Source organism: Mercenaria mercenaria, chromosome 7 (assembly GCF_021730395.1).
Source record: "Mercenaria mercenaria strain notata chromosome 7, MADL_Memer_1, whole genome shotgun sequence".
In the NCBI taxonomy this organism is placed as follows: domain Eukaryota; kingdom Metazoa; phylum Mollusca; class Bivalvia; order Venerida; family Veneridae; genus Mercenaria; species Mercenaria mercenaria.
The window spans coordinates 68746343-68773173 of NC_069367.1; positions in this window are offsets into that span (position 1 = coordinate 68746343).

Below are 26831 nucleotides of genomic sequence, written 5' to 3' on the forward strand. Positions count from 1 at the left end.
TACTATAACATGTGTAGTAATACATAGTTTAAAATCAATACGGCAAATATCAATATAAAGTTGATTATCTTAAGATGTCTAGTTCTGATGGCAAATTTTCATGGCCCTTAATTTGATATACAATTAAAACATATGAACACATTAAAACTGAATTTGACATATTTAATGAGACCATTAATCAATTTTTTAACAATTAATGGCCATTAACAGGGTATTAAAAACATTAATGACCCCATAAGTTCTTACTAATTAATTTGGAATTAAGGGGTACTTTTGTAATGGCACATTAATTTCATGCCAATTAAAATTTTTCATGGAGTTTTAAGGAGCCTGATAACTTATTTTAATGGTTTTAAGCAGCTTTTCATGGCCATCAAAGTCACTTTTAATGTACGGCATTAAAACTTTGGTCATGAAAATCCCATTAAATAGTAAGAAGTATTGGGTGGATTTTAAATTTGACCTGTTAAAAACGTTTGAAAAAATTAAGGCCAATTTCATGACTCTTTTAATGGCATGTGCATCCGTTAGTGACTACTACACTGACAGTTCCGTGTGTTTGTTTGGTCTCCGTTTTCTATACACTTTTCATTTATATTTATATCTATATTTACATATTGTACATATCAACGTAAATTTTGGATACATTTCATATTGTTCATATGTAAACATACGCTGTTATAGGATTTCAGTGTAAGGGAGGGGTTGTGTTTTTTCTTTTCATTTTAAAAGAAGAGATGTACGTCACCCCTTTTAATCTTTATTCGAATTTTCAATATAAAAATATTGCCTTTGAAATCCACCGCCTTTGAATTTGGACTAAATATGTTAGTAGCCCATATTTAGTTTATAATGCAGTTTGGTTATGATTTCTTAGTCACGGAGGGTATCATTTGCCTGTCTCAACAAACAGGCACTATTATTACTTATTCTTATTCTTAAGGTAGTTCTGCACTTTTGGATCGAAATTTTTCCTACAATGTAGAATTTGATTAAACTCTGATTTTTCAAAAGTTCGGAATATATTAAGAAAATTCAGCAAATAAAAAAGATAGGGTCGTGTGCTTGATTTTTTGCTAGACTGATTTGAAATGTTTGGACCTCACGCATTTTTTCACAATGGGAGTCTATGGGAAAATCGCAACTTTTGTAATATTTTCGCAAATAGAAATTTTTCTAAAATGTAGATTTAAATGAAACTTCTCAGAGTGGTAAATAAACATATGGCCTATGATATGGTGAAATAAAATGTAGAGGTCCGTGTGCTTACTTTTGAGATATTTGGCCATGATTAAAGTGAACCGTCCATTTCAAGCTATATTTAAGACATAATTTTGAATTATTTAACGTGTCACATGTTTTCATATGATATTTTAACTTTTGAAAGATAGTTAAAGTGCCATTTTGATAAATTAACTCACATATTGCCATTAATTCATAAACTGATTTTCATTTCCGTACGCCGAATCCAGGTTTTAGTCTATGTTTTCCGGATAAATGATGTTACGCAATCACTTCCGGTTTACCAAACGTGCAGAACTACCTTAAAACAGGAGATAAAAAATGGAACGAGCTACATATTAAACGTTCGAAGCTTAAAAGCGTAAAATGTAAAACAAATCAAAATGCTGGTAAAACTGGAAATGCCTACAGCAAATCAAGATTTAGACTGATTAATGATTACAGTAGAACAGTCAGCTCCGAGATTATATTCGGAGTGCTTCTATCATCTGATGTTCCTCTTGTACGGTTTGCTCGGAAGAGGCAGAAGAACTTCATTGAGGAGTAAAAGCTTAAATAAATTGTTAGAAGAAATTTTCTAACGGAAAGCGGTGGCAAATGAAAACAAGCCATCAGTTACTCTAAAGTTGTGCATTATTTGCATCATTCTATATAAATCAATATAGAGTAAGTGTACCCAGTTTCGCACAGGTCACGGTTTTGCACACCCCGGCTTTTTCGTAATTTCGGAGATTTCATCGTATGAAATGTCAAGACACTTCCTTTGATTACCATCACACGCGACTGGACCCTCAGGTGAGCCTCGTTTTAGAACTGTGCAGACGGAAAAATAAACAAAGTGAACTGTGTCATTAGGTCACATGAAAAAACGATGATATACTGAAGATACAGGTATTTACAATATCTTGTACTTGCATAGATTGAAGAACAATGTTTGTAAACTACACTAACACTAATTGTATCATGTTTCTGTTGTTATCTTGAAAATAACAGACCCTAAAACCATATTCTCCCAATGTAGAAATGTCAAAATTCTCAGCTGCACTTGATTCATATTGCTAATAACATTTGTCTGTAATCGAATAAATCTGATGGTCTGCTAGCCTTGCATACCATATCATACCTGGTGCTTGTTTACTACTACTTTTATTTTCGTGCTTCTTTTTCATAGATGTTTATTTGCAGATACACTGTGTTTGCTTTAATGAGCTTGTTCCAACATGCCAAGAAAGATCCCCCTGAGGCATTGCTAGCCTTGCAAACCACAGTTTTTTGTTGCTTCTTTTGTTCTATTCTTCTTTGCTTATATATTGGCTTACAACCTTACAGGTACGTGGTATTTGCTTAAATTCTCTTTGCCTTCAGGTGTCAACATGCCAAAAAAGTACTCGCATCAAGATCTTGACTTGGCTGTAGCCAAGGTGCGTAGGGGGATGTCACTTCGCAAGCTTCAAAAGCCAGAGGCGTGCCTGTTTCTACTACCAAAGATCATGCCAGAGGGAAATATCTTAACAAGGCAAAAAAATGGTGGCATATTTGCTCTTACCACCAGTGAAGAGACTGCTCTTTCAAATTATATCCAGTATATGGGAGATCGCGGATTTCCCTTGACCGGGAAGGTAATACGCAAACTTACTCTTGACATTATTAAGCAATCGGGCAGTCAATGTGTATTCAATAATGAGCAAGGTCCTTCTCATAAATGGCTGCGTAACTTTTTGAAAAGGCACAAGGAGGTATCGCTTAGAAAGCCGCATGGTCTTTAAAGAGTACGATCAGAAGTTACTAATGAGCAAATCAATGGATTTTATAAATTGCTGGATGAAACACTTCAAAAACTCGGAATCAAGAATGATCCAACGAATATTTTAAATTTTTTCATCCAAGATCTTTGGTAGGGAGAAAATAATTGTAACAAAAGGCACTAAACATCCGTACCAGCCTACTGTTTCCATTAGTGGACACATTACGTTACAATTAGCAATATCTGCAGCTGGTAATACTGTAGCCCCTCTTGTGATATATTCAAAAAATCTCCCCAGGAGTAATTTTACTAATGCAATTCCTGAAGAATGGAGTTTTGCAACCTCCGAGAGTGGGTATATTAATTCAGAGTTGTTTTTGTCCTGGCTCCAAGAAAGTTTTGTCAAACAATGTGGCAGGGCCCGTCCTATAATTGTAGTAATGGACAATCATATGACACACCTTAACAAAGAGCTAATTGACTTTCCCCAAAAAGAACAGATGGAACTAATATGTTTGCCAGCTCACTCAACGCATTTGCTGCAGCCATTAGATGTAGGTTACTATCACCTACTGAAGCAAAATTTTGGAAATTTAAGTGTTGCATTGGGTTATACAGGCATGAAGACTGTCCCTAGACATAAGTTTCCCAAGTTACTCCACTTGTCTATGAACAAGATCACTGGGGCTAGCATTTCTGGAGCATTCTCTTGTACCGGTGTAGGCCCATTTGATCCAAGCAAAGTAAGTCTAAAGTCACTTGCATGTCAGCCAACTTCCAACGCCAATGTAGTTTCGTCAAATAGTAACTCTAACCAATGTGCCACTTGTGGACATGTTCCTTCTGAAAATCAGTTAGTAAATATGGGCCTCATTCCAGCTGAGCTTCAAGATGTCCTTGTATGCCCTGAGATTAAAACAACCCAGACCGGTAAACAATAAAAAAAAACTTGACAAGGCAAGGGTAATCACTTGTGTTGAGATTAAAAAAAATAGTCTGACAAATGTAAAGAGGTCGGTAGTGTTAAAAGTCGGATCAAATTGAATCAGAGGAAGTATTGCGTGAGGTTTGTATGACCGGAAATGACGACTTAACGTGGTATGGGTGTGACAACTGTGAACGTTGGGTTCACTACGAGTGCGTTGGTGAGAGGCAGGGGTTGCTCATTGATACCAGTTTAGGTACTGGTACAAAATGGTTTTGCAACACATGCTTGCAAGAAGAGTAAATTCTCGCAAACACAGATGACTATGAATAATTGCTGTTATTTTAAGACTTGTTTTTAACTGTTGTTCATTGTGATTTACTAAATGAAAAGTTCTTTGTTAATATATTGTTCAGAGTATATGGGTCGTCAAAGCTAAAACAGTTAATTTATTGTTCAGAGTATAGGGGTCTTTAAAGCTAAAACAGTTTTATTCTACTTTTGTTGCATACAAATGGGAAAATAGTCATTCACTATAAAAATAGTTTGTGTTACTTTGACTTGATGTGTTTCCAATTTTATTTTACTCAAATCCCGGGGTTACTCAAGGGTGTGCGAAACCAGGTACGAATTTGTTCTTTATTAAGCTATTGATAATCATAATCAAGCGCACCATGTCAAATGACGTCATCATGTGGAGACCCTAATACTTTACGGATAAACGAAGAAACAAACCTTCTTTCCTGGAATAAAGCCAGAATACAGAACATTGTAAGTATCTTTAAATTATTTTAACAATTGTTTAAAAACTGTGCGAAACCGGGTACACTGATATTCAAAATTTCAATTTTTATGAAAGTTAGGGAAAGCGCAAGCGGAATGTTGATATTATGAATAGATTCTATATACTAATACTATACTATGTACAATATGCTCAAACCCTTCTTAGAAAAAATAAATCTGAAATTCGTCATTTGTTCCAGTGAGCAATGTTCTTAAAACAACTGAAAGCAGTGACATTTGTTATCTAGACGCAAAAATAAAATTCCCTTACCGTTCATAAATGTTTTAGTATCAGCGCTACACCCATAAAAATCAACAAGTTCTGCATCGCTGACCTCTTTGTACATCTTAGAAATCTTAGCATTGTTATTAAATTCATAGCTAATTTGTCCAATTTTAAGAATTTAATAATGCACACCACAGACCGAAACAAAGTTTAGAGATAAAACATGATCCGCTCAACCAATCATATTATTTCTGAACCGCTACTCCAGTGCAGTGTACTTTAGTTGTATTATCTTTTATATCTTATATGACAGAGCAACTCTCCTTCAAGTATGTTTTTGACTCCATCATATGAACCGCGAAATTATTTGACACAATTTTAAATAGGTCAAATAACGAGAACACGAAATTACTACTCGCTGAGAATCTGTGAAACCAGATACCAATCTCAGGAGTAGTCATATTTATTTCCAAAACATGTTGTTGTTTAAACGATAATTTAAATGGATACATTCACTTGTAAAACAATGCAAAGCTGTTTCTTGAAAAGAATCTATCCTATGTGCTTAGATATATGTTATTGCCCATAAATCAGAATAAAGATTAATACAATACTTAATTTGCAGGAAAGAATTGTAACACTGATATTCATATTTTCCTAGAAAGTTAGGTTTTTTGACACGAATTAAGAAAATTACTTTTTCATAACACTTACAGCAAGTAAACATAGTGTGACCATGTTTTAATAAATAATCTGTAATTCACTGAACAGAGAAATTTTTAGTAGCCTTTAAAAGAACAGGTACGACATAAGAAATTATCTGATTACACTCTTGTAAGTTAACAAGTATCTGCCAACTTTTCCACTTGAAGCAGAGGTGGAGGACGAATGATTTCAGACACAATGTCTTTTATCAAATCGTCATGGAAAACATACGCCTCACCAAGGGCTCAAACTCACGACCCCGAGATCAGTAGATCTGCGCTCTCCCTATTAAGCTAAGCGGGCGGTATTATAATATCAGGGTACGCACTGTGAATTAAAACCTCGTTTATTTTGTAAAAGTTGCTGCTTGAGCCTAACGATAACATCGTTTATCAGGACTAGAGTGGCTTCGCCGCGCATAAAGGTTTCAGGCATTGTGTTCCTAGTTAAAAAATATAACATCGTTCATCAGAACAAGAGTGCCTTAGTCACGATCACAAGTTTCAGAGATTGTGTTTACAATTAACTGTACCGTCGTTTATCAGCGCTATAGTGGCTTTGCCACTCTTAAAGGTTCAGGGACAGTGTTCCTTTTGTGCTTTAAAGGTAGCCGGGTTTAAGAACGTTTTGGAATTTTTATACATGTGTTATCTTATTTTGGTATGTTTTGCATGCTAAAACTTTTTAACTGCACATGTTAATATAGACTAGTCTGGCATTGCTCTTTGAGGCTGAATGTTATATATACAAAATAAATCTGAGAAAGTTTCCAGTATGAGAACTGCATGTAAAAGCGTGTCTTGAGAATCTGCCATAAAGCCATAAATAACTAAATTAATATCGTCCTGAAATGTGGAAAACAATCCAAACTCAGTATTTCTGGATGAAAACAGAGATAAAACTATGTATTGTTAAACTGTATGACTGTGATTGTCTATATGGAATGACTATTTTTTAATTACGCTTTTACTTTGCAACATTAAATAAAGGAAATAAACGCAATAATTTCTATACAGTTAAAAATAGTTGTTTCTGAGAAATGAGAGTCATTATGTAAATGTACATTTATTTTATATAAACCCACCAAGATTTATTACTATATAAATATAAATGATAAAAATGAAACAGTTTTAGTTCCACTTGTGCCTCATATAGGGCAAATTATGACTGGGTTATCGGCAGTTGACTAGCATCAGTTGCTACAGTCTTTTCAAATAAATACCTGGGCCATAAAATTTGTTCAAATAGCGCTTTCTGAAAGAAAAAAAAACAATAGCTCTTATGTCTGACTCTAACGACTTGACAAATGCAATCTGAACTCTGAAGAATTCTGCCAAGCTTATAATCACCACGAAATCGGAAATCATTGCAAATTTGTTCATGGTGTAACATGACCCTTGACTCCTGTGCGATGGATCATAGAATCTTTAATGGCCTTCACAGTTTGAAGAACGAAATGCCTAGTAACAAGTGAGAACGTTTTATTTCAAGATGAATAGGAGAGGTGTTCATCAACTTTACTTTAATAATCTTATAAAGTTGATAAAGGTAATCATTAAGCATGTTATATTAAAGGGTGGCATTATTTAAAACAAGAAGATGCTTTAGATGCAATTATAGCCATTCCTAGTTCTGTATGTAGGAAAAAAGACTGATGATAACACAAACTAAATATTGATCATTAATGGGAACAAGGTTTATTAACAAAATCACACAGTCTATCAAAACAACAAACTTACTAGAGGTCATTGTATTTAGTCACTTTCATGAAATACTTGCTTTTCATACTTTTGTCCTGTCTACATTATTTCAAGAAAGGTCTCCATGGCCGAATGGTAAAAGTCGCTGACTTCTATCCGATGGCCTTCAAACACGTTTGGTTCAAAACCTCACCTGAAGTGTTTGAATTATTCATGCGTGTAAACCGTCCATGTGGCGTATGAAATGCAGGTGGTTATACCCTGATGTCTGTCCAGCCTGAAACAATACCTGGAGATGCACCGGTGGTCTTCCTCCACCATTAGGTACTGTCATATGACAAAACTGTGACAGTGTTACTTTAACCTCACTCACACTCCAAAAAATAAATTTAAAACTTTTCAAACATTTCGAATTAAAGCAATCAGATGTCTGTGTGGGACATTGAACAAAGGAAGATGTTTCGATATTTACAATAATATAATCTACTATAAAATCATGAATACCTGCTCTGTAAAAGTCATAATACTAGTTTTTTCACCAAATACACTTTAGGGTATCCAAAACATTTGCAAGTTGAAACTGACCACAGAAGTGGTCATGCTGTAATATGTGTTTCAGTTTATAAAATGCACAGAATGACAGGCTTTATAGATTGTGTCAAAATAAAAAAAAATCAAATTGAGCTTCCTTCTTTAAATTAATTTAGTAAATCGTAAGTATTATTATTATTGTGCAGCTAGTAACCTAAGCAGTTTTATTTTCTTTACAGAAGTTGTTAAAGGCGACCGTTATCCTATGCATCTTCTTTAACTGTGTTTGTAAAAGTACTTTTCATTTATAATGAGTTCATGAAGTCTAACTAGCGATTTCTAAACAGTTTTAATGAAACAACAAAGTAAAAAAAAACATTTTAAAGGATGCTAATGTTAAAAACATTACATCAGCTATTCAGCTATAAAATAGAAAAAATGGAAACTCCACAGGTCGTTCAATACGACAAAAACGAAAATGCTGCAGGCTGGGTTTGATTGAGCCTGTTCATAAATATATATGCTTGAGCATACTTCTGAAGGAAATTCTTGAGAAAAATCAAACTTCTGGTACAGATAATTTGAAATACATGTAGTTCAAACATTAAACTTGTTGCCGGTCAGTTAAGGGCGGCTATTGACAGGTGTTACTAATCGTTATATTACCCTAAATTGCATTTTATAAGTCTCTTGAGATGTGCTTGAGATGTGCTTAGGGTGAAAAAGGTTTTCTTAGAAAATATCAGTGTCATTATGAAGAAAGAAATAAACTTTATTACAGATTACTTGATTTCAACAGACTTTGAAAGTCTATAACTTTGGCTACATTGGATGTTATTACATTCCGCTATAAGCTGTGTATTATCCTTTTGTAGGTAAACTGAGCTGATTGAAACTAGAGAAATATGTGTATGCATCTTCAGTGTTTTGAACTTGGACTCTTGTGGCGACAGCGCTGAAATAAATGTGAAGCTACCATCCCCTGCCCTTTAAACTTTTTAATGAGAATCAACGCTATTTGTTTTCTCCTCATTTTGCAACTGACGAAGCTATCGGCATTTTATAATTTGTTTAATATATGCATACCGATGAAACACTGAGAAACATTAGTAAATTATATTACTCATTTTAGTAAGTTTAAAAGAAAAAATTATTTTTCTCTGCAGCGAAACATACGTATTTATAAACAAATCTCTAAAAAACATTTCCTTCTCTTTCGTAAACGGACTTCGTTACTGTTAACTGGGTATTTCCTTTCAATGCAGACGAACCCTCTATATGTAACTTTAGGGTACGTTATTAACCGTACGAAAATAAAAGAGACTACTGTAAGTTTGTAATGTTAGTGTACGGCAAAGGGACAGTCTGCTGTATTTTACATATAAATAATAAAGATGATGTTGTCACCGCTAAAAAATGAGTTTTGATAAATATTTTCATACCTGAAATTGAAGATTAAAAGTAGCAATGATTCCGATTACATACCACCATTACATTATATTCACGATGTGATTTTTTTATCTTCTACACTTGATTTCAGGGTTCATATTACCTTTTAAGATAGTTGAGTGGTCGTTTCATTTGCACGATATTCACACACACACACACACACACACACACGCACGCACACACACACACACTTGATATATTGCACATTTGATGTCAAGAACAATGAAATTTGATACTCATCTTATTGAAAACACTTAAACACGGTACATAGCAATATCGGCGGACTCTGCGAAATCTGCTATATCGGCGGTTTCTTTGCGTCTGCACCGGCTATTCTTTACTATAAACAATGTCCAGGTTGGTAGATGAGGCGGAAAATCGAGCTGCCATCCATGATAATAGGTATGCTGCTCAAATATAATTAAAGCCCGGGACATTAGAATGTCTTTACTATGTATTGTTGTGTTTACTTTTTAATTTTTAATCAGCGATTTTGCTCGCAAACTAAATAGAAAATATACCTGCAGGTACATACTGGAAATGTACGAGTAGGTATAAAAGTGTACGTGCAGGTATAAAATTGTACCTGCATGTACAATTTTAAACTTGCACGTATTTTTTGAAAGTAACAGCCACCAGGATATCTTTGTAAAACCAGGATTTTGGCAAACTTCACTACCATTTCTAAGTGACTTAGAAACTTCTGTTTTAGCTTGGATGGTAGTTTAGGCGCCATTGAGCAATAAATGATATAGTTTCGCATTATTTTTAATTTTCTTATGTACAAAAAAGTTGATTAAAAAAATTTGTCCAATTGGATTTTTCCAGTTTCCAATCGGATATATGGCGTCCGATTGGAATTTCTGAAAATCCAATCGGATTTTTTTCCCATATTTTGGCGTGCTGGATTTTTTTCCGGGCGGAAAACATTTTTTTTGTTCGAAGTGTGTAAAAACAATTGGTTATTGTATATAGTGTAAATAAGAACGTAATTTGTATCAAAGAGCGGTCTCCTAGAACTTTTCAAAAATCCAATGGGATTTTTTTCCAACATTTTTTAATGGAAAAATATCCGCCCGGACGAATTTCCGATTGGAAAAAATTCCAGTTGGTTTTTTTTCCAATCTAAAAAATTGGAAAAAGGTCCAATTGGAGTTTTTTTTATTGAAAACGTTTTTTCTTTATTATCATTACTATTGATGTTGTTTTTTGTTCGTATAACAAAATCGTGGTGTGTGGCGACAAATAATAATTATATGAGGATTATCCCAGCAAATCGCGAACTTTTCTTATTATTTCGAAAGTAAGCGACGCATGAAATAATTATTTTAACATTTTAACTGTTGGTATTTCATACTCGACAGGACTCTCTCTCTATATATATATATAATTGAATACCTCTCATATTATTTGAGTATTCTTTACATAATTGACTGCAGTCAGTGTTTAACGACGATATAGATTTTAATTGTGTGGGTGCATGTCGGGAAAGTTACATGAATTTAAAAGGAATTATGTGTAAAATTAAGTGTGCGCCGACTAGCGCTAACTGTATTAAAAAAGTCGCTATTTTCTTGGACAACCCTCGTATTCTTTTATTTCTGTTTATTATCTTATTTTGATATTATTCTGAATGTTAATCTTATAAATTGAATTATCATCGTTCAAATTAATTTAGACGACGATGTCTATCAAACAATATATTCAACGATGTCTGTAATAAATCTCCAGGTATCACGCAATCCAGTTAATTGTGTAGTGTGTCATAAGACTCTAATGTTCTCATGTCTATTCAGAAACGGAACTTGATGTATAACAACATTAACAACAACTATAGGTGTTTGTTTTTACACTTTTATGGACAATTACGTAAACCTGTCTGTGATTTGACACTTAATTGTTAAACAAGGCCAAAATAATTAACAATTAAAACAGAAACTCATGACGTTACGTGACAGTAACCCTGTTAAATCAATACCTTGTATCTTCAAAGTAGGTGATTTCGAGTATTTATTCTATTTAAACGACTTCAAACAGTCACTATTTGCCGTCTTATTTTTCATAAGTTGTGATTAAACTCTGGAAATTTGTAGCTTTTATGCATTTGTAATAAAATGACATGCGGAATATAACCGCCTGATTTAATTTGGAAAATATGCAGATACTAAGTTAATTATCACGTTTTTTTTTTTTTTTTTTTTTTTTTTTTTTTTTTTTTTTTTTTTTTTTTTTTTTTCAAGCAGAAACGGAGTAGTACATTAATTAAGACCTCTTCCTGTCATTTGGTATAATTATATTTTATTACTGTTGAATGTACAAATTTAGTTCCTATTTCAATACCAAATACTGCCATCTTGAACGAATCTTGAACTAATCCCTCATCTACTGGTCTATTTAAGGAACACATTTTCAACATTTAACTATATTTCACAGCGGTACGTGTGTTGATTGAAATTTCATGCATACTAGTACATTATATTTCGATAAAAAGTTAGACGAGGATGACTGCTGTTTATAAGCTCCGATATCTGTTGATTTAAAAGACAAATGAAAAATGAGCTCTGGAGCTATAGCCGTCGAATACGCCATTCTCTTTGGTTCAATTTATTTTCCTCCCAAGGGGATTTGATGGTCGCATGAACGACAAGAGAAAAAAATCTCACCGGTCTTTAAAACAACGAATGCTCCGTGAGCTTTAAAAAACAAGACTTTTAACCTTTACTGATTCCTATTCTGTCCTGTTTAGATTAGAAAGCAAATATTTCTTGAATTATATTTCTTCCTTCATTGTTGATAAACACAAAATTTCAAAAGTTTATCCGAGTTTATATCACGAAAATACTATTATATTATTTGTAGCTTAGTCCAGTGAAAATCACTGTACGCCGGATAGAACAGGACAGTGCCGAGAAATCAGACTACCACCTAATCAGACTTGTCAGCGAAGTGAAATGAGGTGGTCCATGTGTAGCTGCATTCATTTTAGAAAGATAATATAAATACTAAATAATTAGATACTCAGCAATGCAATCTGCTACCGAAAGTATAAGCCTAAAACTACGATAAACTGTGTGGCAACGTTAAATGTCGCAACGCCTCTAAATGTCGCAACCACCGTTAAACTTCGCAAGGTTGACGTTAAATGTTGCAACCACCGCTAAATGTCACAAAATCGTCGCCGCTAAATGTCGCAGCTTTAACGTTAAATGTCGCAAAAAATTGCCTACCGTTATATGTCGCAACACCAACGCTAAATGTCGCACTTTCTATTTGACACTGTGACTATCGATTCCTTGTGTATATTTACTTTTTTGAGTGAAGAAAAATTAACAGGTTTATGTAGTTTTATTTACAAATAATTATCTTAATGATAAGTGCTGTTACGTATAGCAACAAGCGGGCCTTGTTGGCCCTAGATCACTCACCTGAGTTCCACATCTTGCTTGAACAGTCACGCAAGAAAAATATTTATTATTTTGTCAGCGAAGTGAAATGAGGTGGTCCATGTGTAGCTGCAGACACAGAAATCTAAGACACAAACACACAGCACCAAGACAATTACATGTATTTGACTATGACTCCAGGAGAGGACTGTATTCATATTTGATTCATATTAATTTATTATGTATTCCTATATCTCGAGGTGAATATTTGCAACATGCTGAAACATTAATGTCTGATGGGACCTATCACACCTAAGGAGAACGGTCAGTCAGTGTTTAAGTTTAAAAAGGGTCCATTCGCCCTTTCAGGGGCAGTATAGCATTGGACCCCTGGTATGTCGCCAGACATACAGTTGAAGATAATTTTGAAAAATTATGGTGAAGAAAATTTACCTGTACACAGTTTCCGTAAAATATCAGCCAAAAAGTCCAAATAAGTGGGTCACTATCACGACTAATGAGAGCATAAACGACAGAGATCCAAAAGGTGGTTGCAGACAATTAAGGTGAATACTATTGCATTGCTATAAAAGCTAGCTTAATAGAAAGGACGTATAAGTGCACCCTTAAACTCTACCTTCCTATCACAGATTTTTTATATCACCCTAAGTCTCCGGAATTCAATAGGTATGAAGTATATGTTGTTTTATTTACCTTTACCTACCTTCATGGTCTCCAAAGTGCGTATATTTAACATACATAGCATGATAGTTTGAATTTAAACATGATGTAGTTAGTGGCAATGCATAACGAACGTATACACACAGACTATCTTGTATCAGGAAAATTTAATACAAATATAAATTACACAACATTTCAGGCGTAAGCTTGGAAGCAAAATAACAAGCAAATTCAGGGGTGTGTGTAGGGGGGGGGGGGGGGGGGGGGGGGGGCGGGTGCAGCGGGGCTGACCGGGTGAGGGTACAAAACATCACATGTTGATTATAAATATTGATGGGGAGGGGGTGTGACCAGGTGTGGGTACATCACTTCACATGTTTCTAAAAAATGTTCATGGAAAAGAATGAAAGAAGTTTAATGAAATTCTACCAATTGGTTGGTTTGTTATGTACAAATCTGTAGATTTTTAAACATTTAAAGGGCAATAACTCTAAGGAAAACTGACCAATTAGAAAAAAGACAGGCATCATGGAAGTATGTATATTTATTTCAAGTTTCATGAAATTCTACCAGCTTGTTACTTAGAAATGGCTGCAGACGTGGATTTTTCATTAAATCAAGAGCAATAACTCTAAGGGAAATTGACCAATCAAAAAAAAAAAAATTGACGGGCATCATTTCAGTATGTTGGTGCATGCTTATTTCAAGTTTTATGAAATTCTACCTGATAGTTACTGAGAAATGGTTGCGGACGAACATATCTGGGCATTTTTCATTAAATCAAGGGCAATAACTCTACGGTAAATTGACCAATCAAAAAGAAAAAAAACTTGACGGGCATCATCGCAGTATGTTGGTTCATGTTTATTTTCAGTTTCATGAAATTCTACCAGCTAGGTACTGAGAAATGGCTGCGGACGGACGGACAACGCCATTTCAATACCCCCCTCCCGATTTCATCGGCGGGGGATAATTACTTAGAATTCTTCGAAATAGCCAAGCATCGATTGAAGCTAACATATGCCTTCACTGCTTTAGTAAATGGCTCTAAATACTAGACTACATTACAGTTAATAATAAAAATAACCCCTCTGTTTTACAACGTTTCAGCTTTTACGTCATATATAACATTACGTTACCATAGCGTTATACTAACTATAGGGCGTCAAATAAACGTTGACTATCATAAATACAGATCATTAATTCAAAGTCGATTGATTTTAAAGTTCTTCTTCTCTTGGGTTTAACGCCGTTTTCCAACAGTATTTCAGTCATGTAACGGCGAACAGTTAACCTAACCAATGTTCCTGGATTCTGTCCCAGTATACACCTCTTCTCCGCAAGTAACTGCCAACTTCCCCACATGAATCAGAGTTGAAGGACTATTGATTTCAGACACAATTTCGTTAATAAATAGTCACGGGAACATACGCCCCGCACGTGAATCAAAATGTGCTAACCTCCATTCCATATTTAAGTTTAATAAGGGTCCGACCATCCGCCCTTTCAGGCACAGTATAGCTTTCGCTATGTAGAGTATAGACCCCAAATGTGACAGTTTTCCTTTATATATTAGGCGCCACCTTACAATCTATAAGGTTAAAAATTAAGATAATATATTACAGTCTGTGTAAAATTGTTAAAACTGTTGTTTTATTTAAAATAATTTACTATTCTGAAATTATTAAATCAATCTTAAGATAAAAATTATACAGATAATGTAAATGTAATTACCTCCCTTTAATTTTACGAACTATATTATAAACAATCTATAGACTAAAAAAACTTTAGGAAATCTATTAAATATCTATCTTCTTTTTAATAAATCTGTTCTCCGCAAGTAACTGCTAACTTCCCCACATGTATATACATATATACCCGTATTATGCATGGCCGTGTAGATACTCGTCCCAGCTTTCAATTGAGATCACGTCCAAGTACATTGGATGCCCGTGGGGGTCAGGGCGGGACATGTAAATTTACCATTTGGTCTTCTAAGTTCCTATTTTGACAATATCTAATAGGTTTTCGACAGGGTTCGAGCCCCTATTCCAAATTGATATACCTATATCATACATTTTCATGTAGGTGGGGGTCTTGGCTATTGATTGAGACCATGTTAAAGTATCTCGGAGAAGCCCTTGAGGTCAGGGCAGGTCATATACGGCTACAAGGTAGGGTTCGAAACGGCTGTTTTGACCATGTCTGGAAGGTTTTCGACCCAGTTGGGTCCATTTTGACCTAAACTTGTACCGCTTTTACACGTGGTCGACAAGGTACGGGTCCTGGCTACAGATTAAGACCATGTCCATAAAGCTGGGTGAGCCATAGGTGTCAGGGCAGTTAATACATGGAGGTACGGTATTGTAATTTATAAATACTGAATTTCAGCTGATAATGACACTATGTAAGATTTTGACCCTTGTTCGAGTCTCTACACCCCAGGTACCTATAACATATAAAAATATGTTTGTAGATGTCTTAGCTTTACATTTAAGCTACTTACAAGTCCATATAGTGCCATCAGAGTTCATGACAGGTATCAGAAATTGACCTAACTTGTTATATGCAGTAGCTGGCCCGACCCGGTGAGCCGAGAGAATTGCTCCAATGGTATCATTGGACTCAGTGAAGGTAGTGCTTGAGTTTTCAGGACTGTCTTGACTGCTCTGAACAGTTCATATATTGAGAGTATTACCGGATTTTGACCTATGACCTTGACTCCCTAGCCGACCGGATTCGAACCTGACGTGGCCTATTTTCTCAAGGTACTGGCTTGCCAGTTACAACAAGGTATCATTTTTTAAAATCGGACCTAAGGTTATGAAAATATGACTCCTCCGACAAGGTCCATCCCTCTATTTGATATATGAAGACTGCATTTTTTCACGAAAAATTATATATTTTGAGACGGTCCTCCGACGAAACTGTCGGTGGTAAAAATACACAAACTAAATATCTGTTTAGACAATATTAAGATTTAATTTATAAAAGTTATTTCATTAAAATGTCTTGTGTTTCGAACATTCTACAATTATTTGAGGTTAATGAAAAACACGGACTTTTTCCGTACAGAAAAGTACGGAAATACAGTTTTTATCCTAGATTACATACTGACGGATGAATAAGTGTTGTCTTTTTGTCACAAATTTTCAGAGTTTGTCATTTTCTATCATAATAAGTTTTTATTTGCTGTTATTTACCCAAAGTAAATGTTTTATAAGCACTAATTAGTTTTTTTCCTTATTTTACAGCTTTTATTTTAGGCCAAAAATGGCAAAGTTCAGCAAAATGTTCCCGTCGATGAAGAAAACGGTTTTTTATATTCGATTAGACAATATTTCCAACTACTAATTAAAAGAAATGGCTGTGACTAAAAACAGAGCTGGTGCGCCCGTGATATATTACAGACTCTGGTATATACCGGATTAACTAAATATGAACGAAAAATATCTTAAATGTATGAAAATTATACACTAATGCGTGCGGACATGCAAAAAAATTGCGCAATTTTGCCGTGCGCCTATTGATAATCATTCTAGGCATGCGCAAAATGGCTGCATCAGCTCTGTAATGAGAAACATCGAAAAGAAATTTCAGTTTGATATCTTACTTTTAACGCTTTTATAGTAAAATATAATTGGTGAATTTTTCGAAAAAATGCGACCAAGATTAGCGCTTTACGGTCCCTATAGCTAGTCTACAGATGGTACAGACGGACAAAAATAGAAATAATTGATATTCACCAAAGCGTGTTACTTTTTAGAGCCTAAGTTGATGTAAAATATTTTTAGAAAGAAAAACAAGGTGTATTTTCGTGCATTTTTTTCCTTTTTGACATCTTGGCACCCATATTGAAGCCTGAGGCGACCCTAAGGGTCGGGTTTGAGCCTTGCACTATACCTTTATGAAATAGCTCTTGATTAGTTCTACAAATGTCTGTAGCTTTTATTACGATATCTTAATGTACCTTTGTGTAATATTTCATTGAAAATGACTGATTTTTGAAAAAAAACATATATCAACAGCATTTGACCTAAATTACCTCGACATGCGACAATTACGCGATATTTGCGCGATAGACTGTCGTGTGTCATTGCTCGTTGTCGTGTGTCGCGTTGAATGTCGTGTGTCATGGTTAAGCATTTTAAGTCGACAGTCACAATTTCACGACATTAGCGCGATATGATGTCGAGTGTCGTTGTACATTCTTGCATAAAACCTTTGTTTTTTGCCGATTTCGGGCATGCACAAACAGGGAAAAAAACGTGTACCAACAAGGAGATTCTCGTGAGCACGCGCTGTTGGTGAACGTTTTGAATATGCTGTTGCGGGTCCAACGTAAGCAAATTATGGATCCCGAATCAATTTTGGCCGAAGTCGAAAGGTCCGAGATTTATGAAATCTTTTCATCTGCATTTTTATTAAAAATATCATTTTTCAACTAACTTTACTTTACTTGTAACAAGCGCTACCTCTCTTGATACGCGACTGAATTGACGTTCCTTACTATTTTATTATTACGCGTATTAGACTAAAAGAAATTTTACCCGCCGCGTTTTAATTTTTAAAAATGATAGGAAAAACCAACCTTCAACGCCCAATTTTTTGGTCGTTTAAAGAAAAATTTTTTAAAAAAATTTTTAAAAATGTTTGTGTCTATTTTAACCCCTTTTGCCTTGGGTAGTTTTAAAATGGTGTTTTAAAGGTAAAGCATAAACATTGGACAAAAAAAGCAAAAATTTGGAAATTTTTCCCCCCAAATAAAATTTAAAATTTGAGAAAAAAAGGATTTTTTTTAAACAAAAATTTGTAATCTCAAAAAACCATGTTTTTTTAAACCCCAATCTAAATTATTATACAGTTAAAAAAAAATTTTTTGGGGGGGTTTTCAAACGGGAGCGAGGGTTTGGGGTCAAAAAAAAAATTTTCCCTAGTTACGGCCTAAGATTTCATTTTTAAAAAACAGAAAAATGGTTTACGATCCAGTTTCTAAAACAAAATTTTTACATTTAAAAAAAAAAGGGGGACAACTATTTTAAAAACCAAACCAAATTTTTTTCCCTGTGGGCACCTCCCCCCCTCAAATTGTGTAAACAGGATGCCGGTATCCCCTTTTTTCTCATAATTCCGAGCTCAAAAGCAAAGTTCCACCGATATATGGGAAAAAGGGGGAAATCAGGGTTATTTTCCTATTTTAATTTTAAAAAAATTACCCCCAACAAAAATTCCCGTTCACATGTAAAAAATTTTAAACGTTTCTTTTTCCCTTTAAATGCATAAATAAAACTTTGTCCATAACAACCTGAAAGGGCCCACACCCGATGGGCAAAATTTAAACTAATATTCTTTTTTTTTTCATTTTTTCCAGCATTTTAGTTTTTTTTTTTATGCAAAAAAAGCGATAACACAGTTTTTTTCGTGAAAAAACCCTCTCAGAACCCTGGGGCTTTTTTTGGGTGCCTCCCCAAACGGCTCTTCCCAACCCAACCCCCGGGGATTCTCCCAATGTTTTACACAAAAAAAACCCGTGCTTTAACCCCTAACATTGTCGGGGCGCCCTCTTGAATTTCTTTGTGTAAATTTTTTTGGGGTTTGACACCACCTCAACGCGACACACGCAGACAACCCCTTTAAACACGAAAACAAAAAACATACTCGACAATAACAACGGCACCCCAATTTTTAAAACGGGCCGGGACATTTTTTTGTAAAAACCCTAAAGGGGCAATGAAACTTTTAAAATTTTAAAAACGCTGTTGTCGTTGTACATTTTCACCGCCCGTTGCAATGCCCGTGCGCCGTTTTTGTGTTCGCTTTGATTGTCATTGTCCCCCCCCCCTAAAAAAATCATCGACATCCCTAATCCGCGACACTTGCGTTAAATGTCGGGTGTCAAACACACCCGACATTCTACGCAACACACGCCCTGAAAACTCGCCCCTAAACAACGACCATTTTGCTAAAAAATTTTTTTCCCAAACCTACCAAAATTAGACTTTCAAATGAAAAAAGGGGTCGTTTCTTTGCCCTTGTCTTTCCGTCGCGTCGAAGTGTCTTGCGTCCTGCCCTCAAAGGGCACACTGACATTCATTTTGTGGCACTAACCGATTCCGTACCCTAGGGTTTAATATGTGCTTTTTTTTTTATTCAGTTTTCCCAATTAAATGCGGGTTATGAATTCTTGTCTACCTTCGGGAAAGTTTTTTCCCCCCTTTTGCCCAAAGGGCACTTTGCCAGGGATAGATTTTCCCCTGTTTTTTCCCAAAGGAAAAAAAGCCTTTCCTAAAAAAACGTGCACTCCGGTGCCCGCCCAAATAGGGGGACCTTTTCGGCAAAATTAAAAAATTTTTAAACAGGGACTACGTAAAAATTTAAATAGGGTTATTTTGACCAATTTCTGGGGGGTTTTCTCAAAGCACTGGACCCATTTTAATAGCAGTGTTTTTTTTTTAACAATAATTCAGCCAAAAAATATCTAAAAAAAGACAAACGAAAAAAGGAAATTAAAAGTCTTGCACAACCAACATGTCAAAAAGTAAGACCCGATCTTCCTGGGGGGTTGGTCAAACTCAATGGGGCCATCCCTTTGGAATTTGGAAAATTTTAAACTAATGGTACGTTATTCTTTTGTTGTCCAAAAAACCCTGATTTTGGAAAATTTTATAACCAGGGGTTTTATTTTGTTTTTTAAATTAGAACGAAAAAGGGCCCTGAAAAGGGACAGTTTTCACCGGTAAAAGGGTCCGACGACGCCCGGATATCGATGCCCACGGGTCCGACAAACGGGAAAATTAAAAACCCACGGGGGCGGGTTTGGTATTCTTTTTTAAGATTCAAAAATTTGGGGGTGACTTTCGGCTTTTTTAAAAAAAAAAAGGGGGCCCCGGCAGTTTTCGCTCAGACCTTTTCCCCCTTTTTTTGCGTCATTAAAAACCTTGTGCAAACCTTAAATCTTTTATAAATTTTTAAACAAAAAAGGGGGGGCAAACCCTTTAATTTTTTGGTGCAATCTGTCCCCAAATAAATTTTAGCCTTCTCTAAACAGGCATTAAACCCTTTTAAAAATGGTAAAATTTCAAATGTGAAACAACATTTAAATTCACAACCCAAATTTTAATACGGTGTCCCGTTTGGGCCAAAAAAAAAAAAAATGACATTTTTTTTTTTAAAGGGAAACAAATTTAAAACTGCACGAAATCGACGGATAATATATGGGAAATTTCCTTGCTGAAAAAAAACGCAAAATTAAAAAAATATTGTCTTTAAATTACTTAATGTGTGGTTTGGGGTTTTAAAAAACCCAGAATACTTTTATTTTTAAAAATTTTTTTAATATTCTAGGATTTCCCTTTATTTTTTGCCAGATTATAACTTTTTATTGAAAACTGACCTTGGCTGGAGGAAAGGTTGCATTTTTTTATAAGCCTGCAATATTCATTGAAAAAGCGATAAAAGTCTTATAGATTTTAGAAAAAATTTCCTACGAAAAAAGAAAACAATATGATATTAAAAATTAATTTTTGGGCCTCCCCGGGAGTACATAATCGTTTTTTTAAATTTTTCGACGCCCGCCCCTAAATTTTCTAGTGTTCACCTTTTTAATTTTGATATAATAGTTTTGGCCCCAATTTTTCTTATAAAATAGGGTTTTAAATTCTGAAGTTATGTTAACATTTCCACTGGGCGCCCAAAACGGGGGAGGGGAAAATTAGAGTGGGCAAATATATTCAACATTGTAAAATTATTCTTTTTGCTTAGAATTTTTTCAATATTCTTTACGGGCGATATGCTGGGTTTTTAAAATTTTTTAAAATATCCCGTTTAAACAAAAAAACTTTTCGCCACTAAAAAGAAAATGAACTTCGCTCGAAACTGTAGTTTACTTTTAGTGTCATAAAAATTTTTAACCCACGGCGAAAACGCCGGTGTTTAAAAAACCCCCAACGATAACCGTAGGCCTATCGCCCTTTGGGTTGTCCACTTACACTAAAGATTTTTTTTCCATTTTTTTAAATTTTAAAGCAACCCTTACTTGCATAAAAAATTTTTGATGCATTTTTTAAAGGGCGTTGAATTTTTTTAAGGGCTGCCGCGTAAAAGTTGCCCACCCTCCTAACAGGTAAGAGTTTTTAACCTAGTTTTAATTTTTAGAAAAAATTAGCTTTTAATAAACTTTTTTTATACCATTTTAAAAAACACAAGCAACAGGATTCTTTTTAATTTTAAACTTTTTCCGAAAACTTTTGCTTTTCCTTTAAAAATTTATTATTTAATAACATTTAAGATTTTTCCAAATAAATTGAATTAGGGCAAATAAATAATCAATATACATCTTTGGATTTTTTAAACCTCCCTTTATTTAATTTTTTAATTTTTCTCACTGGGGGAAAAACCTTTAGCTTTTGTAAGGGGGGGGTTTTTTTTTAAAATAGAAATTGGGACCCCATTTTGGCGGGTGTACTCGATTGAAACCCTTTTTTGGTTTACTTTACGTCACCTCCGTGATTCCATCAAAAAAGGGTAGCATCCCAAACAAGGAAGGCCCCGGGAGTTTACTATTAAAATTTTTCACATTTTATATTTTTTTTGGGTTTTAATATTACAACAGATGTATTTTTGTTGAAATTGTCCTCATTCCCATACTGGAATGTTAAATTATTTTTTTTTTTTTTTTATTTTTTTTTTTTTTTTTTTTTTTTTTGTGGGGTGTTTTTAAAAAGCCCCCCAGTATTTTTTGGTTCAAACGTGTAACCTAGTCGTCTTTTTGGCATCCCAAAAATCAATTTAGATAATTGTAGATCCCAATTTTTTTCTTTAGAAAAAGAATCGGCGAATGAAAATATTGCTACTTAAACCCTAAACCCGGGTCGATTTTTATTTAAAACGTGGGCCCTACTTTGAAAGGGGGTTTTTTAAAAACTGATGTAAAAAAACCCTCGGACCCAAAAAAAAATAATTTTTAAATTTTATTTTTTGTAAAATAAAAAACATTCAAAACCCATTGATTCAAAAGTTAAAAGATGCACTTATCGAATATTAAGTACCGTTTAATTTTTGCTTACACGAAATCTCCATCAGGGGCTTTTTTCTGCCCACAACAGACCCAAAGGGGAATGATTAAATTGGTCAGAAGTTGACAGCTTTTAAAAATTCTCTTTATTTGGGGTTGGGAGTTGTTGATTTTAAGTTTTTTTTCATACGTAAAAACATCTACGTTAAAAAAAAGAAGTCAAAAACACATTTTTATAACTTTTAAGGGAAAAAACAGTAAATGTAAAATTTTTGTTTTGGTTTCAAATTTTAATATAGAAAAAAAAACGCGACTAATGGAAAAAAAATTTTGGGAAGCTGGCAAAAAATTTCCTAAATAGGGTTTTTTGAAAATAAACCTTTAAAAATGTTTCATCATCAAAAAAAGTCTTTTTTGCCGCCCTTTGCAAAACCCAAAGTTTACGGATTTGTCAGGAGTCGATCTCGAAATTCCATTTAAACCAAAAAAAAAAGAATATTATAAACCGTTGTGCGTCCCGATTGCGTCACAGGGGTCAAAATTGTTACTAATAAAACTGTTTAAAAATTGCTTTGCACATCATTTTTATACTTTTAAAAACAACAAAAATAAAACCCCTTCCTAAACAAAGGTCAAATTTTAACATTATTTTTTAAAAATTCCACTTGAAAAAAAATAAACCTTTTGATAGATCTCCCTTTTTGTTCTCCAGAAAAAACGGAAACTGATCAGCAAAATTTTTAAACTTTAAATTCCCACTTTTGGCTTTAAACTTGGATTTTAAACTTAGTTTTTTCTTTTTTCAAAAAGAAAATTTAATCACCCACCCCCTTTTAATTAAAACAAACTCCCGGTTTTGATTGATGACTTCTCAAAAAGGGAAAAGGAAAGAAAAAATTTTCGAAAAAATTTGGAAATCCATAATAATTTTCCGGGCCTGGTGCCCAAGATATTTTTTTTTTTTATTTCTAAAAAGTGTACATTTTATGATCATGTCCTTATCAGAAAAATTCTAACTTGACCCAAGGCCCGGGCTCCAAAATAAAAGGGCCCAAGCCTGAAATGAATAAACCTTTTGAAAAAAAACGGAAAAAAAATTGTGGACCTCGAGTTTTTTGGAAGGCCCCTCGTCGTAAAAATAAAATTTTTTAAAAATTTGGGTTTTTAAATTTTAAAAGAGTTTTTTATCATTCTAATTTTTAAGATTGGGGGGGGCGCATTTCTAGATCTTTTCATAATACAAACTCGCCCAAAACCTGAAAAAGGGGTGTAAATAAGGGTCCCAAAGAACGTCATTTTAAAAGGCACTGACCCCCAAATTTTTGGCTAAAAATTTCTTAATCGGGAAACTAAAAACAAAATCACGGAAGTTAATTTTAAAAAAAAACCGACAAAAAAAAAACAATGAAAACAACAACAACAATAATAATAAAAAATATGTTTAAAAATCGGGCCCAAAATTTTCCGGGTCCCGAGGTCACTTGCGAGAGCTTTTAAAAATTATATCAAAATTATTAAAAAACTAAAATTTTCAAAACCGCCCGTATCGAAAAAACATGCGCAAAGTAATAAAATACAATTCTTTTTAATTTACGCCTACTGTGAAAATTTCAAGACTCCTCATCAAGGGACGGAGTCAGGGCCCGCCTTTTTGTTTTCGTCCAATGACAGGTTGCAGCGGTTTGGTCCAGTGACCAGGGTTAGGGTGATTTTCGCTTTTCCCAAACCCAAAGGGGATCAAAGAGGGGAGCGACGGCTTTTGGCAACCGTCTTTTTTTATGAAAAGCAAACTTTTTACAAAAAAAAAGGGTTAAATATGATTTATGGACGGATCTCGAATATAAAAAAATATGTGTTTTTTTAATTTTTTTCAAAATTTTTATTACATTTCTTTTATTTTAATAAATGTTATAAATTTTTACCCAAGTAAAAAAGGAAAAATTTTGGGGTTTTCGTACCATACCTTTTTTATTTTTTAAAAAATCATTACAAATGTGCCCATTCATTTGGGTAAGAAAAGCATTTTGGGAAAATGTCTCGAGTTTTTTCCCTGGTGTCTGTGTTAAAATTTAAGGGAAAAAAATTCAATTCATTTTGTAAATTTTTTTGGGATTAATGTAAAATCATAATCTCAGGGTTAAATCATTTGTTTGAAAATGTGCGCAAACTGAAATTAAATTTTTGAAAAAAACTTTGACATTTACAACCCTAATTGTTTTTTATTTGGTTTTCCCAGAAAAATAAAATTTTCCCTTTTTAACGAACAAACCGGGTGTGCATTTTAGTTTTTATAAAAGGGAGCATTATTTTATGAAAAAAAAAATTCCATATTTTGATATTGTTGATTCTTTCTCATTATTTTAAAATTTTTTGTAACAAAGACTGCATTTTTGACATTTATCTTTCCCTTTTTTTTTAAAATAAAATGTATATAAATGAAAATTTTTTAAAGGGTAATACCGTTTTCATTATTAGGAAAATTTTCAGGTATTATATGTCAAAAAACCGATATGGGGTTTTCCCCTTTAAACCTTTATTTTATTCTTATTTTTCGTATTTTTTCCCATAACATTTATTTTATAAAAATATGTTTTTAACCCATCATTTTTCCCTTTCACATTCACTAAAGGGAAAATTAAATTTCCCTTTCTATTTCCTTTGAACCACTTTTAAATGGTCTAGGCGGGACCCCCTCTGTGTTTAATTGCATTTCTTTTAAAATTAAAATTACATAATCCGGAAAAGAACAGAAAAGTTGGGAGGGGGATTTTGCGATAGGGTCTCATCGGTCCATATTTTTTATTTTTGGGGAAAATTAATTTAAACCGGGTTTTGGGAAAAATGCCGGGAACTTAATAACAAAAAAATAAGCGTCCTTCTCCCCTCTTTTCCCCCTAACTTTCCATTTCCCCCCATAAAGGGGTTTCAAAAAATCCCAAATAACTATGGTAGACCTCTGGTAGCGAAAATTTTTTTGTTTAAATGATCTGCCCACACTTGAAAAATTTTTTTAAAATTCATTTAAAAAAATTCTTTTTTATTATGCTGTTTATTTTTAAAAAATGAACCCTTTAAATAAAAAACACTGTTAATTTTTTCTTTTTTTCAAAACCACTTCATTCACATGATAATATTTTGGAACAAAGGGATCGAAATTAGCCCTTCCTGATAATACCAAGATGAATAAATCTGATTTAAAAATTTTTTTTTAAAAGGTCTTTTTTAAATTTAAAATGATAACGGAAAAAATGCCCCCTTCTCATGGGCTTTATAGCGTAAGGGTTTTTAGAATTTATGAAATACTAAAACACTTATAAAAGGTAAAAGTTTTTTTTCAAAAATTGCCCTGGGGATTCTTTTTTAAAATTTGTCATTATATTTTAAAAACCCATTATAAGCAAAAAAGAATTTTGATGTAAAAAAAATTAAAAATTTTAAAAACATGAAAAATTTTTCATATTTCAGAACCTCATCCGTTATTTTTCTTTATATCACCAAACTTTAAAAACCGGAAGATTAGAACAAATTTTTGGGCCCCCCGATTAAAAATTTAAATTTAAAATTTTGACCATTTACAACAAAACGTAAATTCAAAAAAATGATTTAACATAGTGCTTTAAAAAAAAGATACGACTGAAAGACAAACAGTCCCGATCTTTAAACCAAACTGAAAGGGACGTCCAAAAGGGCAAAAAGGTTAAAATATTAATAACAAATTACTACGAAAATATAAATTTAAACCGCGTCTAATAAACGACACTTTAACAAACTCATAATTTTTTTTCCCAATTACTATACATGGGGCCAAATTAAAATCGAGTGAGATTTATCTTTTCTTTATCTTTCTTTTTTAAATTAGCTACAAACTAAGAAATGTATTAATTTATGTTTACTTTTTTTCATTATTGAGAAACCCGGGTTTATTTAAAGTTTATATAAATTTTTTTAAAAAAACCCATACTTTCTGTAACACATTCCAAAACTTTTTTTCTCGCTTTTACTAAAACAAATTTTTAAAACTAAAACTTTATCCCCTTTGGTTTTCGGAAGTTTAAAGGTTCAAAATAAATTCATCTTAACATAAACGGTTAGACAAAATAACTTTTTGCCCTCTATCCCCGGGCTGACATGCCCTGGGAACTAACAAAAAAAAGGAATTTTTAAAACCGCCTCCAGCCAACTAAAAATTTCCGGTAAACGATTGTGGGTTTTTCTCGAAATCTCCTTATCTTACCACCTCCTGCGAAAGAAGACAGTCTTGTCGTCGGAAAAAAATCAACGTTCCATTTATTTTTGGCTTTTTAAATTTGACCAGTAATCTACCCATTTTCAATTTTTTTCGCAAATGGGTTTCTGAATTTTTCAAAAAAATGTAACTAAACGTTTTGATTTTTTTATTTATTTATTTTTTTTTTTTTTTTAAAAAAATTTGGTGCATTTAGCTACACC